Genomic DNA, 21,458 nt, shown 5'->3' with positions numbered 1-21,458 from the left:
CAGTAATAAACACTAGGCTAAAAAATCAAAAATAACTACACTAGTGGTTAAATTTTCATTCAAGTGACCGCTGAACCTTTTCTTCTACAATGGCACGATTCTAAAAATAACAAGAACAGACGTTACTTTGGGCCAGGCCTAAAGTAAGTTTAAAAAACGAAAACAACCTTTTCTGCCACATAAGGCTGAAAACAATTGTTTCCAGAGCCTTATCGGCGGATCAAATCTGACCAGGGAACAAAAGAGCGTCCTTGAACAGAGAGAGAGAGAGAGAGAGAGAGAGAGAGAGAGAGAGAGAGAGAGAGAGAGAGGTGGGGGAGGGGGAGGGGGACTAGCCCAAGTCCGTACTCCAAGCACGTACACAGAAAGCCTATTTGCAATAACGTTCTCCATACCTACCTTACCTGCAGTTTAGTGTTCCTTTCCTAAAAATGAAACTGCCGTTTCACTAACCGAAACTACCTTCTGTATTGTCTGAAACTATCCGATAAAATCCCATGCTACAATATTTAAAGCTACTTCCTACAGCTTCCTTGCTGCAACACCTCAAGTTATCTGCTAGAGCACCTGAGGCTATCTGTTATATCTACCTGATTTATCTCAAAATATCTGTTATCATACCCGAAGCTGTCTCCCGAAGTTCCTAAGGATGATCGCTACAGTTTCCTGCTACAATACTTTGAGCTACCTAACAGAGTCACCAGTACAGATCCTAAAGAAACCTGCCGTAAATACCTGCTGTAAGCTAGTATCTGAGGGCAAACGATTTAGGTAACCACCATAGTCCCTTCTGGGGAAAAGAGGACAACAAAAAGCTTTTTATTAAGATATGATAGCGAGGAACCGATTGTGTGCACAACGCCAGGACTAACAAGGGGCCGGCCGGCCGGTTGGGAACACTTCGTTGAGTGACCAACTGTGGCTTTGTCAGCCTATGCAGTAAAGTAGGCCTATGCAGCTGGTAGTTAAACGATTGTAGTTGTGTACCTGGCAGTGAAACGATTGTGGTTGCAAAAACAAAGTTTAACCAAATGACTAACTTCATCTAGCGCCACCCACCTAAAGTTAAAAACATGTGAGTAAGAGTAACATAGGTTAAACACAAACTACAAAGATGCAGCAATAAATGCTAATGAGGATAGTGGAAGGATAGAAGTGACTAATTTGCACAGGCATTTGAGAGCAAGTACATCTGATGCAGGTAGAATAAAAGAAGAGGCGATTCACAGTCAGAGACTGAGAAAAGATCAGAAGTGTCAGTGGAAGCCGAGACGGTAATAAAAGAAAGGACTGTTGACAGTTTTTCTTCACACAAGTATGGATGCTGAAGGCAGATGCAAGAAAAAAAGAAGTTGAGGTATTTTGAGATGGTTTGGTCACGTGGAAAGAATGGAAGGCGATTAGTGCATAGTTCGCAAGTGTTATGAGTGAACAGATTTTGGAAAGAAAGAGGTTTAATATCCGGACAAGTTTTAGGATGCATGCAAGAACGAGGTGAGCGTATATAGTGTGTGTGTGTGTGTGTATATATATATATATATTTGTATGAGTATACTGTATATATACATATATATGAATATATAAATATATATATATATTATATATATGTATATATATATATATATATATATATATATACAGTATATATATATATATATATATATATATATATATATATATATATATATATATATATATATATATATATATATATATATATATATATATATATATATATATATATATATTTATATATATATAAATATAAGCATCACTCAAAACTGAATAAGTATAAAAGTATATACTGTACACACACACACATATATATATATAATACATACACCTAAATATTAGTGAGTGGCTTACCAAACTGACAACAATAATAATGACACGAACACATAACCATGGCACAACAGCATGCTTTCCCTCCGAACGTAATCTTTTTTTCCTTCGAAAAGAAAGAGGAGAAGCCATCTTACTCGGCAACTTACTGTGTCCGCGAACACGAAGTTCTTACTCGCTTATTCCTTTCCCTCCCAACGACCCGCAAATCTATTTACGATCTGTATATGCGCTAGATAGAAAAATGACAGGAAAAACGTAATTATTTCATTGGACTGCGTTATTCTCCGGTGACAATTACTGTGCGAACTACCCACTACTTTCTCGTGTCAATATTTTGTGTTTACGCGTGGTTAATATTTATGGGAAGACTATGGCAACGGAAGAAACATTACCGTAATTATTCTTCTTCACCGTCGATACAGTATCAAATCAACCAAATACTGTCTTGTTAAAAGGCAATAGAAAGTAAAATGGAATTTCATCCTATATTTTGTTATTTCCTCGTGTTTACACACACCCACACACACACACATAAGCGTGTGTGTGTGTGTGTGTGTATCCCATGACGACTGTTCTTGTTTTCTCAAGAACGACCACTTCCGAGAGGAAGCCGGCTTCTACATACATACATAATCCATATATACATATATATATATATATATATATATATATATATATATATATATATATATATATATATATATATATATATATATATATACACAATGATTGGAAGTAACTGTGTTATTGTGCGTGAGCGCAGACCATTAAGATATACCGTAATTCACCCTCTATTACACAGACAGCCTATTGCAAGACGGCCCCCGCCTTAAGAATAGCCATCTTTATAGGCTTCCAGAACGTAAATAAGCCTATCCGTATTATCCCCTCAACACATGTGTGACCTTCGATCTACAAATAGAAAGAGTACACAGTGAAGCCACAAAAGGCAGGCTATTCTAGCCAGTACAGCGGTCAGTTGGTCTTATTACCTCCAAGGTACAATGGCTGAACTTATACTCACAAATATCTTGTGTATCAATCCAAGTACAGACATGAAAACTGTCTTTATTTTTCATGCTATAACCAACTAGCACCAGGAGACGACGAGTTCGTATAAAGAACACTGGTTTATGCATCATATAACTCGTGAATTTCACATACAATCAATAATTTACTCCTAATATTCAGGGCCTCTTCATAAAACTAACTGGTTCTATACCATATCAGCCCCTGTAAGAACTACACCAGTTAAGCTGCTTCTACCATGAAGTTGTGAATGCTCATTTTTATATAGGCCTAACTACTCTCGTTATGCTAAGCTGTCATTCTCGGTCCTCTTATCTTTTCACATAGTTCACAAAATAATCAATGTCCTGGCAACGGAGATTTCCAAAGTCAGTGGATGCTTGCATCTTTGTCTTTTTATTTCACTCAATAAAAATTGGTTTCGTGAACAAACTAAGTGAAACCTCAAATCTTAAGGAAAGGACTTCGGCCTGAATGTTATTGCGGAAAGCCGATATCGGCAGGGTTCGAGAGTATTCAAGGCAGAGGAAACCACTACTAGTAATTCTGTACTGGTACAGAGTAAGGGGGTACGGGTGTAACATCTTCACAAATCCAAATATTGAAAATCAGGACTTGGTAGCTCGTATCGGTATCTTGAGGCCCTGGAACTTACATGTATGATTTTTCAGGGTTCTCGGAGGTTGTTTTCAAATGTCCAAATACTTAAGCAACATTAACACATGATCAAACAAAGCCAGCATCATATGTGTCAGTGGCTGACATTCGATCCACTACTGTTTCAGCGCTGACCACTCTTGAGGCAGGTCAGCAAAAGTCATCAAGATTGGTGACGGCTGATTTTTTTCTCCATACATTAGCAGTCCTTTGGGCAAATTGCCTTATACCGTCCACGGCACTTAAACCAGCTAGTAGCGCTCAATTAGCTATTTATTGCACACTTACGGATAACAATTTTTATCTTCCCAAAGCAAAATGAGATTTTGATATTTGGTTCTCCCTGATATCTATAAAACCAAACAGCATTTTATAATACCAAGGCATCTTAAAACTAAGCAGCAGTACCGAACTCAAGTTCTCTGACTCAACTCAACTGATCGAAACTATTTGAGATGGTAATCACTAACTCACCAGTAAGACATTAAAATAAAAATGCATTTCCTAGAGAGAGAGAGAGAGAGAGAATATTACCCCCCTTCGCATACTGTACTCAAATACCTGAGTATTAGCACACGGCAGCAAAGCACATGCCACCATGAATAAGCTACAGATTAAATATTGCAGAACGACAGACTGGGAGGGATTGCAGAGGTCCTGTGCAACGTGTATATAAGGAAGTGTGCGCGCTTCTCAATTATTCAAAAACCACACCGGCGACGCCTTGGGAGCCTGCTATTTATCCCCTGTCAGTTGTGACAGACGAAACAGTTACGGAACAGGGCAGTTAAATGAAAGAAAAAGTATTGGAAATCCTATGAGGCTGAGTCGCTTCGGTGGAACAGAATGGAAGAATGGAACTCTTCGTGAGTCGAGACAAGTAGGGACTCAAAAGGCAGAAGTGGATGAGAAGAAAGGTAAATACAGTGACTTGATGAAGATAGAAGACCAACTGAATTTCGTAATTTGAACAACTGAGGCTGTTGCTTCCTTTAAAATAATGAAGAGCTGTCTACAATAATGATACCACGTGCGATCAGAGAATACCAGTGTATTATTAGACAGAAAGACACAGCAATCTACGATTTAAATATGAAACACTCGATGGCACATGGCAAAACAATACCAAATTGACGACGGAAATGCGGCACACTGAAAATGCGAAAAAAAAGTTTCATGGAAAAAGTTGCAAACACAGCAATGATAAAGTAACACATATTCAAGGGAAAGTGAGATGAGAATGCTTCGGCTACGCTACACGAGGGACCCAGCTTTGAAAATCAAAAGAGCAGTCCCAAAGGCTTCCTTGATGTAACACGAGGTTGCTCGGCGTTTGATCAGCCACTAGCTTATGACGAATTAACGCAAAAATGAACTGTTCAGCCTTTTGGAATTTTGTCCACATGATTGTTAGGGCAGAGACAAAGTTGCAGTAGCGAAATTGTATTTTGCAACGGCCATAAAAAAGAGGTAACCTTCCAGAAACAATTACTCAGGAATATGTAAATGCTGCTGGATTTGACGTAAATGATCTCGTATTTTGTAATGCCCCGGAAAAAAACATACAAACACTACGTGAGGTAACAAACTAGACGATTTTACATACTTCGCAATCTTTTCAAGAAATCTATATCAGGAATCTTCAGATACATTCTGAGGAACTTGTACAAACCGACCACACATTTTGCAACGCCGTGAGAAACGAAACCACAATGAACACTTCTTTTGGGGGGGACGCAGAGCCGTGGTCACATCAGATAAAACAGTCTCATTAAAATTTGATACCCGCTTCTGTTTACTAGATGAGTTGGTATCATCTTTAACTCACACTTGGAGTAACTCGAATATCAAAATAAATAGCTAACAGCTTTTGTGGTGAATATTATTAACTGTAGCATTATATTTCTCCTACGTAAAGAAGGCAAATTTTTTTTAAATGTGTAAACATTCATATTATTTAAAGATATTTTCATGCTACTTAAATATGTTTTAAAAAATATATATACCCTACCCTGTGATTAAAATCTATGAATGAGATGAGGACTGACTTTAAAAGTATGCTTAGTGCCACTGACTGAATAGTACATGACTAAATAACTTGGAAGGAAATACAGTCTCAAAACGTTACCCAATTTCAGAATAAATAACAAGAGTAAATAAGTGTTTTTGTTCATTATTTCATGGAAGCGACATACCAGAATAAGTCTACCATATTCACCTACGACATATGAGATATGGGTTTTCCAAAAGACCAATAAACTTATTTTCGAGAGAAGAAAAACGAATAAAATTTCCATTATTTTTTATTTTGACTGAAAAAGTAATAAAATGAACGTCATAATCTAGATAGAATTTGAATGGGAAGAAATGAGGAAAAGTACTTGTCAATTTCCATTTAAGAAGAAAGTTGAGCGAAATTTCCTTCAAATTCACTTTTGTCGGGTTCTAGAAAATAATGGGAAGAAATGAGGAAAAGTACTTGTCAATTTCCATTTAAGAAGAAAGTTGAGCTAAATTTCCTTCAAATTCACTTTTGTCGGGTTCTAGAAAATTCCAAAATTGCATTTTGGATGAATATTTTGAACATTCTCGTTACGCTGACGTCATAGATAGAATTAAAATCTAGCCCATACTTTAAGAATTCAATTCAAGCGGACGAAAATTTTTGAGAGTTTCGTAACTTGTTTTCAATATTAGGCTTCGACAACAACATGTACTGTGTTATTACCACTACTAACAGTAACAACAAGCACAAAAACAACAACTGGTAGCTTGCATAAGGACCATCAAAACAAGAACACTCATCGTAAATAAAATTGCTAATGCCATTTTCTTGAGGCTGCGGCGTCAACACATCCCAATTCCAGGAAGAGAGAAATATAATAAGCCTCGCAACAGAAATAGTGGAAATCAGGGTAACTGACGACGTTAACCTGTCAACAACACCCTAGCGCGACGCAGCCGTAGGTATTTGTCACACTCTCCCCCCACAGCGAAAAAATATATTTTTGAATAACGAAAGGATATCATCGACAGAAAAACACGCCACATAAACATCCAATAGGCACTCTTTGATGTACAGACATAACAAAATTAACTAGCTTTTAGCACCATGCGTTAATGGGACCGTAGGAATAATTGCATCATCGCATACTAACCCGTAAGTTTGGAAGTATCAGCGTGCAAAGTTACTGCAGCAATATCAAGGGATCTCTCAGTTCTCTGTTTTCATTTTAAAACGTCCACAACTTGATGGAATTAATTCCTGAGACTGTCTGTCAACAACTCTAATTTTACCAGTTTATACCAAGTGAACATAATAAAACGAATCTACAAAGCATTCCTATTTCCTGAATTTCCTCATCACCAACGCAATCCCTAAGCCGTGGGTTTGGCTGCTATTTCCGTCACAAGCATTTTCCTCTGCTAAAATCCTCTTCTCCAAATCCTCCCTCACTTTATCAGCCATCTAGCCTAATCTCCCTCCCTCTAAACCCTCTAACCCTTGCAGATTTCATCCTCTTTATTCCTTCCTCCTCACTCACCATTACCACATGCAAACCTTCATTCCTTCCTCCTTACTCACCCTTACCACATGCCCAAACCCTCATTCAATCCTCTTCAATCACCCTTACCACATGCCCAAACCTTCATACCTTCCTCCTCACTCACCCTTACCACATGCCCAAACCTTCATTCCTTCCTCCTCATTCACCCTTACCACATGCCCAAACCTTCATTCCTTCCTCCTCAATCACCCTTACCACATGCCCAAACCCTCATTCCTTCCTCCTCATTCACCCTTACCACATGCCCAAACCTTCATTTCTTCCTCCTCAGTCAACCTTACCACATGCCCAAACCTTCATTCCTTCCTCCTCATTCACCCTTACCACATGCCCAAACCTTCATTCCTTCCTCCTCATTCACCCTTACCACATGCTCAAAACTTCATTCCTTCCTCCTCAATCACCCTTACCACATGCCCAAACCCTCATTCCTTCCTACTCATTCACCCTTACCACATGCCCAAACCTTCATTCCTTCCTCCTCACTCACCCTTACCACATGCCCAAACCATCTCGGTGTCAACTCTCTAATCATATCAGTAATCTTAAACACTCGTGCACTTCTAATTTATTCATCTTCTAGCCTCTCTATATGACATTTTGTTGCAAATTCTTGACCTGACAAAAGTTTTCGTTCCTTGAGAATATTTTGTACTCATAAGTTTTCCGCAATAAGTTTACACGCCCGCAAAAACTTGAAAGCTTTATTTTAAATTCTTCGGGAGAAAGAAAGAAATGCATATTTCTTCTTAAATAAATCATAGCTGGCGATACGCCAAAGCTCTGTAAAGTTATGACTGACCTCCACTAAACTTAACTATCAAGGTTGGCGATGCATACAAGGCACCCTGCCACAAAAGCTTACTATAAAAGTGCTTGTAAGGCCAAGGATAAAAAATAGTATAGCCTTCGATGTTCAGAAAGAAACTGCATCGAGAGATATTATCCGTACGCCAGCCAATATCAAGATGTGTTCGTGCAAAATTCTGTCCACTCAAGTACAATGACAAGATCCAGTTAGACATTTTCAAGTTCAGTGAAAACGGCTCAACGTTTTCACTCACCAAATCCCCCCCCCCTTTTTTTTTCCGTCAACATCGCTGATGAACTTACATGACTGTCATTTTCAGAACATCCGACAAGCGAAATGACACGCCCTAGAGCTGAAGAGAATAGGTTTCGAAAAAAAAAAATTAGCTTCATTCATATCTAAATTAATCAAGTATCACATTCATATTTGAAAGTTAAGAAAAGATAGGTAGCAAAACGAAGCGCCGACAGGAAACATCGACATGAAAGTGGAGAACAACACCATCTAATACCAAAGGGTATAACTGGAGACTACCGGTATCACATAACAGCTCCCAGAAACAGCTTCAAGCAACCAGCCAGGGATTTTAAGTAACCAAAGTACGAGTAGGGAGAGTGATATTAGACAAAAATTCTCTGGGAACTTAATCTGCATTCATCTGCGCGACGGGAAATATTTTTGGATACGATTCTCACCGAAATACTTCAAAAATAACAGGAAAAGAAGACTTTTTTCCCGAGAAGATAAGCTTGAGCTCGAGTCGAGGGGAGAAATGCGTCCAACAAAAGGAAAACTAAATGGTTCTCCCGTAAGTTTGAACAAAATTATTATTCATCACGATGCCATTATTAAATCGAATATAACATATGGGGAACAAACTGCACCTTATGAAACTAGATTGGATTATGAATACACATAAACTAGGGAAAACGGTTTAATGACTCACCAAAAATGCAGTAAGAAAAATGACGGTGCATGAGATTTGACAGTATTAATGAGAAGGCCAGGAAGTAACCATACATAGGCTAAATAATCCTGAAATGTTATGTAATACACACAGCCTAAACTAGAGAAAGCTATTTACTGAATCACTAAAAATACAGTATGAAAAAAGACCATATGCGGGATTTTAAAGAATTAATCAACACCAGAAAAACAAAATACATAAATAACCTCAAAATGTTACGAAACAGAATACTTGATGCTAATGAGCATAAAATAAAGACCGAAAAGGTTACGGAACTTGCATCTCGCCCGCAGCTATTTGATAAGATTATTTTCACATCGAGATGCTCATGAATACTCGACTTATTCTCGCAAGAACCAAGACTCTGGCAGTTGACCGCAAAAACTACAAAAGGTAACAAAATGAAGATGAAAGTGTCCTCCCCTCCGAAAAAAAAAAGGCATTTTTATGAACACTAGATTTATACTCTTAAAACCGAGACGCAATAGGCTACCAACTCAAATCAAAATATTTAAAAGATATAAAGAACTTAATGACAATGAAAACTGACCAACTGGAACTGGCATATAAAAAAAAAAAAAGGGCCAAGCGCTGGGACCTCCGAGGTATTCCAGCTTGATTCATATCAACAATCAAGGCCACAGTCGATGACCCATGTGACAAGCGGAGAGGCCTATGGAGGAACAATGATATCCTTCATCATCTTGAACAGGTGGTCAAGGACTCGATCTCACTGGCGTCCAACGTCAAACCTTTCAGCAAGTCAAGAAAAACCAAAATTTTAATATACTGTATCAATTTCTTCGAATACAAGAAATTCAAAACAAAGAGGGGCTATTCAGAGCAGCTTTGCTATTGACCAACGCAGCAAGTATTGGCAGAACTAATATAAGTTAACATTTTACAATACAAAATGAAATTATGGCGGAATGGTGCAAAACACAAGCCATCCTGGTGCTGCTCCAAACCAATACGCGAAGCCTAAATCCATTCTACGGTCAGGTTTAAAAAAAAATCGAGGAGCTGCTTAATCATGAATAACCTTACACAGAAACTTATCCTAAAATGGGTTCGTGAACAACAAAATAATAAAAAGGTCACAGACACATCCGACCCAGAGCGTCATCCAGCGCGCACCACAAATAGAACTCTCCTTCCTTTCCGATAACCAGTATGGCTTCCACAAGGCATATGATCTAGTGGGAACAGTCTATCGCATCTTTAAATGCTCAATCGTCCCTTCTGAGACGCATTAGGAATATTTTTATTGCTGCATCTGATATTTCATGATGTAAGCAACTGATTAGCATCAGGACCCGACAGCCAAAACTTCTACCACATGGGTTTGATTGTCGACTCAATGGGCTCAATGCATGCGCGCGTGTACATAAATAATTTAATGTATGTGTATATATGTGTGTGTGTTATTTATCTAAATCCATATATATACTCGTAATGTATTTATTTATTTATATATATAATATATATATATATATATATATATATATATATATATATAGCCTATATGCATATATATACTGTATATATATATATAGTGTATATATATATATATATATATATATATATATATATATATATATATATATATATAATCCCGTTCCAGAAGATGGTACCAGGTGTTCCATTTCGAGATTTCGGCAAGTATTTCAGGGGTGAGGTTGCAAGCCCAACTTTCTACCCCACCGATGATGTTTGCGCTGGCTAATCGCGCGATAAGCGGTATAGCGAGCGCGTTACTATTTACGTCGGCGTGTACATGAATACATCTACAGTCACTCCAAATTTATAAATAACGTTTTACACTGTTAACTATGTTTTCATAAATCCCAAAATTTCGTCAAACCGTACATACATTTACATGTATGCCTGCACACTTGCGTACATACATACATATAATCAAACATACGCAAGCACACACACATAACTACATATACATATAATTATTAATTCATATATATATATATATATATATATATATATATATATATATATATACGGTATATGTCTCTTTGTATGTATAATGTGGGTATGTAAGCGTGTGACGGATGATGATGATAAATTGAAAATAATAATATTTGCGTGAATTTTAAATATAGTGTACAGAGGCAATAGCAAAAATACCAAACAAAACCAGTTGAACATCACAACGCGAGTCAACAGGGATGAATATCTCATAAGCAGTTAGCGACACACGGAAATGAAAGAGAACATCCAACACGTAAACAAGCCCAAACCAGTGTATGACACCGATAAACATTCCAAATTAATTATATACCAAAACCAACTCACCAACGCTTGTTGACATTTTGAAACACCAATCAACAAGTAATATCTCTCTCCACAAACTACGCAATAACACATATAAACGCACTTACCGGCAAGTAGCCTACATTTACAAAAATCAAGTAAATGTGTCTGTCGACATATAAATATAAACACAAGACTGCACTTAAAATATGAAAATATGCGCACTTGGGGAACAAAAAACCACTGGCCGATATCTAGCCCACAAAAGTAAATGTACTTGGCAACACGCTTGTTAACAAACATATAGATACGCTCGTCAACAAAAACATTTACATGAATGAACTTCATCATTATCATTTTCGTCTCCAACGCCGCGTGACGCAAAAGGGCCTCCGTGAAATTCCTCCACACGTGCCTTTCCTGTGTTTTGTTTTCCACAAATCTCCAGCCTCCCTTCTAACTGTTCTTATCCAAGTAGGCGTGGGTCTTTCAAATCTTCCGGTGTCCACAGAACCCCAGCTGAAACACCTCCACGCACTTTTCACCCAGGCATTGTCAGAAGGACATGTCCAAGCCACCTCCATCTCCCTTTCACAACTGCCATTAGGAACTTCGAAATTTCATTTCTGGTACCAGTTCCCACTGTATATTGTCATCTGCCCTAATATTCTGCTTAAAAGCTGTATTTTTAAATCGACAAAATCATTTCGATACCGTTTCACTGTCATACACAAACTTACATTTGCATACACCAACTAAAATCATCAGTTAAACTAAAGATACACCAAAATATGAATATAAATCTCGGGCAACAGTTGCCCACTCCACTCATCATTCTTAATAAAGATGAGGTCCAAAATAAGCTTTAGAGCGGCATATGAATCGCTGTTCTTAAGTCACTAGTGACTGTCCTTGTTTAGTTTGGTGTCTCCTAATATTCAATTCCCTAAAACTGCAATTAGGCACCCACGGTATATAAACATATGAAGTAGATTTCATATCTGAGTCTACATAAGACCCTTCTGTGTAAGTGTATGCAGCCGCTAATGTTGCGGATATTTTCTATGCGGGTTACTAAGATTCAGTATTTAAACGTATGAACGCGTCAGTGACCACCGTCTTGCCTCTTTTTGGGGACCAGCCCATATTATGGGAAAGTGACTGGTATAGAAAAAGAAAATAAAGACGTGTAGTTACGTAAATACCTTTGATTAAGGGGTTGCTACTCGCTCAATTGCTCATTGAAAAAATTACAAACACATTTAATCTCTAATGATCATATCAAATGTAACAAGGAATGTTCATGTGTGGCGATATCATAATATTAATTATTAATCTCTCCTGCTTCAGAATTATGCAACTAACAAATCCAGAGGTTGACGGATATCCTTTAGTGCCGACATTCACGCGATAAACGTGCGATGGGTTTTCCGTGATAACATTTTTTTATTACCTTACAGTTTTACCACACATCTGGCTTCACTGATGCTACTAGTACAACTACTAATACGATCATTATATACTCCTGTTGCTGCTATGCGAACTTTCACTAGGCCTACTTACGGTGCCTGTAGGTAGTTCGAAGTAAACTGTTTACAATCAAGTCTGTGAACTTGGAATGTATTTCATTTCTGGTAATTTAGCGGTTTCCAAAAAATATCCAAAAAGTACGTAGGGAAAAAGGAAATAGTGAAGAAAAGAATTTGTTAATATGTGTGACCAAGCGAAGTAGATGAAAGATCAAGCTGAGAGGTATAATGGTACGAGCAGGAGAGGCTGTAGATACATGTCATCATTACACGTTGAAAGTGTAAAGAGCAGAAAATAAGGTTATAAATGTAATTACAAGTGAGGAATATGACGAGTTGGATGAAAAAGGGCAGATGGTAAAAAATATTAATGCTTCGTATAATGAAGACGTGCTGTCCCAATTAATATCTGGGCAAGTGGAAATCTGGAGTTAGCGATAATGACTGATACAGATAACTTTCGTTTGAAAAATTACGTTTTAATATTTCATTAATCGGTAAAGATGACGCGCAGCGAGAAAGAGGTAGTCCAACTCCAACTCACTCTCCAAAATTAGAACTACCGAGGAACAATAAATAAATGTAGAGACGTCGCCAAAAGACGCATAAAAACAAACAAAAAAGAAAAACACATAAGGAAAAGTGGCGACTTCTCTTGGCATGAAAACCTCTTCAACGAACGACGTTGGCTTTGTTTACACAAGCTGTCTTTCACGCCGAAGCATCCCTGAACCACCTGCTGTTGCTAAATTTGGTGTCCCAAGACGTCCCTGGATGACAGAGGTCCTGGAGAAATGGCCTTTACAGACGCAAAAGCCTCAGGCAAACATGTGCGAGTGTGCGTACGTTTAAATTACGTTTACGAGCACTAGCATTTGTTTAAAATGTCACACACCAGTCTCATGGTTCATCTGTCGCTATGCTACTAAGCCACGTGATCTTCATTAAGGACAACACACTCAATAATTATTCATCTGCCTTGATAAACATTCGTACGATGGAAGTAAATGGTGCTCAAATACAGTGTGGAGTGAGGTAGCGGGTACAGGATTTAAACCTGCAAGAAAGTAGGAACAGAAAAGAGAGAGAGAGAGAGAGAGAGAGAGAGAGAGAGAGAGAGAGAGAGAGAGAGAGCAGAGTTCATTGGTAAGGCTAGTTGGGCATGGCAAGACTTGGGGTCAATGGGTGCCCTGTGAACCCTCCTCCATTCTCCCTCATTTCCTCCCTCCGTGCCTGCTGCTTCCTCCTCCTTCCCTTCCTATGTGATTCTCCCCCGCCCTCCACAACCCCCGGCCACCCATCCCTTCAACCACTTGTTTGTCTCTCACCCTACTAGACCAACTATTTTTAGCTCACTTTATCGAATTCCATTACACCGTCAAGCAGGTATCATTATCATCAGGTTTTCCAAACTCATTACCTTATCTTTCCATTTTCTCTCGTCAATAAAAAGGGGAAGAATGACCTAACGTAAGAACGCACTGTGATTTTTCTAATAGTTCTTCCCCATCAAAGCACTCAACACACATACACACACACTCTTGCGTGTAAATATTCAATTTTCACATGACACATCAAAAAGAACAGCCCCTTTCCACGCATAGTCCTTTGTTTTCATGACATCACTCACGTCTGATTTTTCACCTCGCGTGCAACACTCCCTTACGAAATAAAAATGACAAGACGAACACAGTGAGGCTTAGCACCACATTTTAGGTCGTGTTTAGTCTCATCCGCACCTTTAAGTAATCCGGGGACTCCAAACTCACTGCAACGTGAAGCCAAACTGGAGTCCCAAAAGCGATAGTCTTGTCATCTTGTTTCATTCTTCTCGCTCAACCAATCCCGGCTGAGAAACGCCTCAACGCCATCATTATCCATGACGTTGCAATGACGTTGCACCGAGGGGCGGAGCATGTAGCGTACATGGAAGCCGGTGGTCCAGATTCAGTGGCACTCGGATAATGCAGATCTTACCTTCACTCGTTCGCACACTGACATTTGACCGCTGATAAGCAAGACACAGTGTACCAAACCTTTGTTAATGAGGGAAAATAAAAACAAGGTTTTGTGGTGAGAACTGTGCACGGTGCACGATGATCATGGTCACGTGTTTCAACCCATCCCCGTGCTTGCCCCGCCCCCATATCATCACCCAACCTACCATCCCTCCCACCGATCCCCCAACCACTAACGACATCTAGACCCACTACCACAAGACTTCCTTCTGCACCTTCAAGATACTTAATACCTGTTTGCAACTAGAAAACATTATGAAAGCCTCCGAGCAACTCGTACTATAATTGATATCGAGAAAGTGATATAATAAAAAATCGAGGGTGACTGAACTTTGGCTGTGCACTGTTTTTATCCTTTTTTTATGTTCTGTAAATAGCTTCATTGACTGATAATTTCTCTTCTTATCTGAGCACAGTTATCTAATCTCTCTCTCTCTCTCTCTCTCTCTCTCTCTCTCTCTCTCTCTCAGGTTTACTGAAGATACTGTAGCGTGTGTTTGTGTATATATATATATATATATATATATATATATATATATATATATATATATATATATATATATATATATATATATATATTGGCAACAAGATGAGGATGAAAGAAAGAACGATGAAGCTACAGAGATAAACCATTTGCGTTGTACCTGTAGTGTAAGGATAATATTATTGACAGCGTATAGATGATATACTAAAAAGTGGTTAAAAGTTCAGTGCAGGCGTAAAGGATGGACCTTAGTGTTTTGATATGGTTTGAACGGAGGTCGACCGTTTTGATGTGTATAATTCTTAAGGGTTAGCAAGTAAGAGGAGAGAATGACCTAGAGAATGCAGGATATATGGCGAGAGAGACATGTGAAAGGAAAGGATGTAATGTACAGGAACGCGAGAGTGCGTTCAAGATATATATACAGTAGAGATGAATGTTATTATTCAACGTGATGCTGATAAGCCTTCTGGTTAGATGTATCAACATGCTAATGTGGTGGAAGCTTTTGTATAGGGAGTTCATCTACGATTGTATTAAAATATGAATGTGACAGAGACCGCTGTTTTACTTTTCTTCTGGAGCCATCCTTTTAAATAAACGGCACGATGTCGTGTAGATGTATGTGCGTGCGTAAGCACACATAAATGGAGGCCCGACAGAAAACTATGTGCCAGTAAAACGGCTTAAAACAAAAGAACGAGATTTAACCTCTTACATAAGACTCGCCCGGGAGAAGACCGAACAACTATCGCCCTCTGGTGAGGGAGAGAGGGCGGGAGAGAGAGGGAGAGAAGGGAGGGGATTGGGGGAACCCGAGGAAGATCGCTCCCTGACCAGAAAGAATGCATTCTTCTTCTCGCTCGTTTGAATAGTCTCCAAAGATTTCATCATTAAATATGCATTTCTTAACAACGTAAATTCATCACCCAGCTACCTACTAGTCACAGAGGAAATAATATTCATTATTATTACAACCATCATTCAAACGGAACAAACACTCGGATGGTTGGATATGCTGTATGGGCCATTGACTTGCAAAGCAAGAGCCCTTACAAGAGAACGCCTTTAAGAGAAGAAAACGACAAATACATAACAAAGCTATAAATATTTAAACAGAAAAACAGCATGGAAGCAGAAATAAATATAGAGGTATACAGCCAGGAAGGAAGACCATTTAATAGTTTTACAGTAAAACGAATATATATATGTTACAGTCAACATGCGTAATCAGTCATTACGCGTAATGACTGAAATTTCAGTCATCACGCGTAATGCACTTAGGGACATTTGATCCCCCCAGGAGCTAGTACTAAACACGGCGAAATACATTTGACCCCCAGGGACTAGTACTAAACCCGGCGAAACAGTGTAGGTGACTCACTGTTTCGCCGTGTTTAGTACTAGCTCCTGGGGGGATCAAAATTATGTCCCCTAAGTGCATTACGCGTGATGACTGAAATTTCAGTCATTACGCGTAATGACTGATTACGCATGTTGACTGTAACATATATATATAATATATATACATATATATATATATATATATATATATATATATATATATATATATATATATATATATATATATATATATATATATATATATATATATATATATATATATATATATATATATATATATAAACAGCTTTAGTTGGCTTAGAAGCAACGTAGCACCTAAACAGAATGGGTAATGAGTTGCACAATTAGTGTTCATCGAAGGTATTGCAAGGTTACATCAAAGTGAAAAATAAACTACGTTTACCTATTATTGTTTTGTTTTCTTGTTTCTTTGTTTTGCAGCTTATCTATTATTGTTTTGTTTTCTTGTTTCTTTGTTTTGCAGCAAGTGAAAAAATAACTGCATAATCTGATAGAAAACATGAAGGCAAACCATTCCAAGGAACTACATTTTCATTATTACACAGATCAATCTTCAAGACTGCTCGGTGGAGGGAAAATGGAAGCACATAAGTAAGAATAGTGGCATATCAATAATCCATCTCTTACCTCCCTCTTTATCTATTGCTAAGGTAGGGGCCAACAACCCCATCCCTTGAGACTTTCTTTAAACCACATGGGTAGCATCTCCTAGAGCCATCCCATTTAAAAGGGAAAAGGTTCATGGTGAATATATAAATATATATATACATATATATATGTATATATATATATGCATATATATAGAGCTTGCTTACACCCAAGGGGAATTATAACCGATGAGTGGATCTGGCCCGCCTAAGATTCGAACCTGGGCCTTTTTAGATACAACGATAAAAAATCGACTCTGACCGGTCGATAGTCAAGAGAGATTGAAATCTAAATCGACTCTGCTGTACATATCCCTGTCGAATGCGCTTTCTGTAACTAGACTTGATAACAACCCATCACCATGACAGCTGATTAGTAAGGTTGTAACACTTGACTAATTATGAGGTTTTTATCACTTTTACACGCGTAACTTTCTTAAGTTCACATTGTCGATATCACCGTACCTTAAGAACATCTTACACCACGGCAGAATTATAACTGAAAAGTGCATCTGCTCGGCTGGGATTCGAACCTGGGCCTGTGGTTTAGATACAACGATAGTTGTCGCTTAGTAATTGTCAATATAAACGAGTCACAAGTGTATACGTGACAAAATTTCAATATATATATATATATATATATATATATATTTTTTTTTCTATCTAGTACATAGACACGCACTGTGTCCCTAGATTTAAGTCCCGCAGTAATAAAAGAATTCCATGAAAATTCTAATATACAATCTCTTATGTATATGTATACCAGACGTGGGGGGGGGCGATTATCCCCCTCAATGTTGATTTTGAGTTGGTCAAAAATGGACAGTGTTTGTTGTTTAAATCCACACCTGTATAGTGTGTGTATATACATATACACGAGTGTGTATATATGTATGTACATATGTATGTAAGAAATGAAGAATTGATATATATGACAACCGCGCACACACAAACACACAAACACATACATAGGGCCTTTTTTCTTTTTTCAGGTTAATAAACTGTAATCTTCATTTTCTTTGCATTATAAAATAATCTTGGGGAAAAATACTGTTGTTGTATGAAAAATACAAAATAACCACAAAAAATTTGGTTAGTATAGATATATTGTATCTAGTTCAACTTGGTCAAAATTACTAAGTTGGTCAAAATTTTCTTTAACCCCCCACTCAATCACATGGTCCTACTATCTATTACGAATATTCAGGATTTTCAGTCTACTATCTATAACCACTATTCAGGATTTTCAGTCTACTATCTATAACAAATATTTAGGATTTTCAGTCTATTATCTATAACAAATATTCAGGATTTTTACACCAAGTGCCCACAGTTATGGGGAACTTTCGAGCCAGTCGCTGGACTGCGCAAGAGAAATATCCCGTCACAAGAATATGGGAGAAATAAGGCAAAATAAGTAAAATATAAGAGAGCAGATTGGGGCAGGCCTTTAGGTTACTTCTGCTATCCACTGAGATCAATTTTTTTTCAAGAGACTTCACGAAGAACATCACTGAAACTGAATTTTTGCTGAATTAATCAGAGCAATCTCTTAAAAATCCTGTAAAATCCTGAAAATTTTGCAGAAGACCGAAACGAAAGTTCATACATGTTTGTAAAACGCATATCATCAGAACAAAAAATGCTTCTGGACTTTATGACACGCAATTCAAATTATCTGAATGGGTAATAAAAGAATTTACACACAATTCATGCCCGTTTAGGGGATTATTCGAGTTACAGCACGTAATTCTTTTCGAATTCAGAGATTATGGACTGGCTGCAATTCCTGCCAATTTAAGAGATTTAGTTTATTACATATAATTCACACCATATTAAGGGATTAGACCAATTCTACGTATAATACACTGATTAAAAGGTTATATAAGTCATTGTACATTCCTCGTCGCGTCTAAGAGAGAAGATTACTAACTTATTTCCGTGGAGACTGAAAAACATTACTAACTTATTTCCGTGGAGACTGATAAAATGTAACAATTATAGTCCAATATAACTACTGATTCTGACAACCTTTCAAGCATTAAATCCCTCCTCACTTAATTATTTACTGCACATGTTAAAGTCTGTTATGAGAAGCCAGGTAATATTTACGAAAGGAACTGGAGCAACTCAACAGTGAAATATTTCTCATCTGCAAACACCATCGTTAATGCGAGATGGGAATCGCCCAGACAGTTTGTGTCATCTTTCTATACATATTTCTACATGTCTGAGATTTCACATCGACGGGGAGGATGAAAGTTTGTACAGCAGGTGAAACCGAAGGTAAGAGAAGCAGCAAAAATCCACAAAATCTGTAAAAAATCTTAATCACGGAACATGCCCAAAAGACCGTTAACTTGCAAGAAACATATTGACATATTTAAACAAGACAAAACAGATGGAAATGAATACCAAACGAGATAAAAACAAGTCAGCAAACACAGTTATGAATAAACAAAAAGAAAGGCAACAAAAAATTGGGCAACATTGCATCATCTCTTAAAATATAACGACACCAATGCTGGTGAGGCCGTTTTACAGTTTTTCACTAAAGGCCAGGAAAGACCCTTGGTATCGGGCAGAGTACAACTGGCATCGCAACAGTGTGGATGCTAACGCTCTGTAAACTAATTAGCCTGCACTGGTTTTTCAGAAGCAGGAGCTAAAGGCTTACCAGAACTCCCCGTGCTGAAATAAACCTTGATGGCTGGCCTGGTGTTAGTAAAATTCAAATTCACCACTGAGGGTAATTTGGTCTTTAGATAAATATCATGGCAGGCTACTTAAGCCCGGTAGGGAAATTTTTTTTAAGTACAACAAAAGATCAGCAAGCGGCGCTAATATATCTTTGTATAAATAATAAGCCTTACAAAAATGCACAGTTTTCAGGCAGCGTTAGGTAAGGTATTTATGGCGGTGGGAAGCAAAGTTTGAGTAGAGGGCAATAATATGTTATCAGATCATTAGAATAATTCAGCAGAATGATGCCTTTGCAAAATAAATCATGGAGTGGGATCGTAACAGATGAGCTAACCAATAAAATCTGAGATTTGCTGCAATTCTACCTAATTATCAATTACTGGTATATGTTAGAACAGGTGGTAAGTAAATTTTGCATTTGACTGGAACAAATAACTGCAACACTAGTTATATAGTCAACATATTCAAATATTTACCTTGGTATAGATAAAATATTACGGCAATATTAAAGATTAAGAACAACAAAGACCATAGAGCACTACCCAGTGCAACACTAGATAAATAAGCTTAAACTTACTGAAAATATGATTAGCAACTCCTCACTGATGTCGATCATTTGACCCCCAACGTTGAGTTTATTGAGTAGGGCCTAAGAGGTTTATGGTTAACCAAGTCAAAAGGGCTGCACTAATATCATATCAAACAATTCTGGACTCTCATCTAGTTTCAAGGTTGTCTTGGGTTCAACCAATATCTAATTGTTTCTTGTAGGGTATTCTGACTTTCAAAACCAATAAGTATCTACATTTCGGATTTACAGGAGAGAATAAACGTGAATCTTTTGGTAAAAAATAGAAAGAATGGTTATCGATCATCTTTTCTACGCGAAGATAAAGCAGAGTCTGCAATTTGGTTTTCTTTTTGCTTCTAAGCAACACTTAGCTAAGCTTTGGTGGTTCATCTGAGAACAGTCACGTGTATGTTGGTCTGTATACAATGTGCCATTCTGCAAGAAAGTTTAGATTATTATGATAGTTTCAGAATGACAACATTGCTTTTATCTTGGAATTCACAACGAGGTGGTCCCGAGTTCAAGCCGCACTCATGGTATACTGTAATAGATTTTGCTGAATAACACGATCTTATTACAGTCCCTGAGAGATAAGGATGGTGGGTTTTTGGGAAGCCCATGGGCCTACCTGCTGAACCATCAGCAGATAATGCCTGGTTCTCACATGTCTAAGCTTTTGGGGGAGAAGGGACTTGAGCGTTTATTATATATGTATATGTTTGGTCTGTAGAACACTGTGAGACAGTGCTGTGGTCTGTCCCTTGCCTCTAACGCTTACGAGCGGCCTTTACAAGCAAATAGCTATGCCCTGTACATGCGCAATGTTGTGGTGGTAGATTACAGTAAGCTCAATGAATCCAACAGCGAAACGCTCTTCCTTAGTTTGTTTACAGACAATGTTTCCGGTCAAAGAAATAGGAATATATTTGGAGGCACGATATTAAAGGTCGGGAAAATGTAAATAAAGTCCTTTT

The 21,458-nt window shown here is 37.9% G+C and overlaps 1 protein-coding gene across 1 annotated transcript in view; it reads right to left on the bottom strand.

Moving 5' to 3' along the window:
* HDAC4 (histone deacetylase 4) overlaps positions 1 to 14,547 on the bottom strand; it is a 441,670-nt gene extending 427,123 nt beyond the window's left edge. Inside the window, exon 1 of the mRNA XM_067111678.1 lies at positions 14,415 to 14,547. The gene's annotated coding sequence lies outside the window, so the exon portion shown is untranslated. The remainder of the gene's footprint in view (positions 1 to 14,414) is intronic.
* Positions 14,548 to 21,458: the final 6,911 nt, after the last annotated feature.

Source organism: Macrobrachium rosenbergii, chromosome 11, assembly GCF_040412425.1.
Source record: "Macrobrachium rosenbergii isolate ZJJX-2024 chromosome 11, ASM4041242v1, whole genome shotgun sequence".
Taxonomy (NCBI): Eukaryota; Metazoa; Arthropoda; class Malacostraca; order Decapoda; family Palaemonidae; genus Macrobrachium; species Macrobrachium rosenbergii.
Note: the sequence above shows the minus strand (reverse complement) of the source record. Positions and strands in the feature narration are given on the sequence as shown.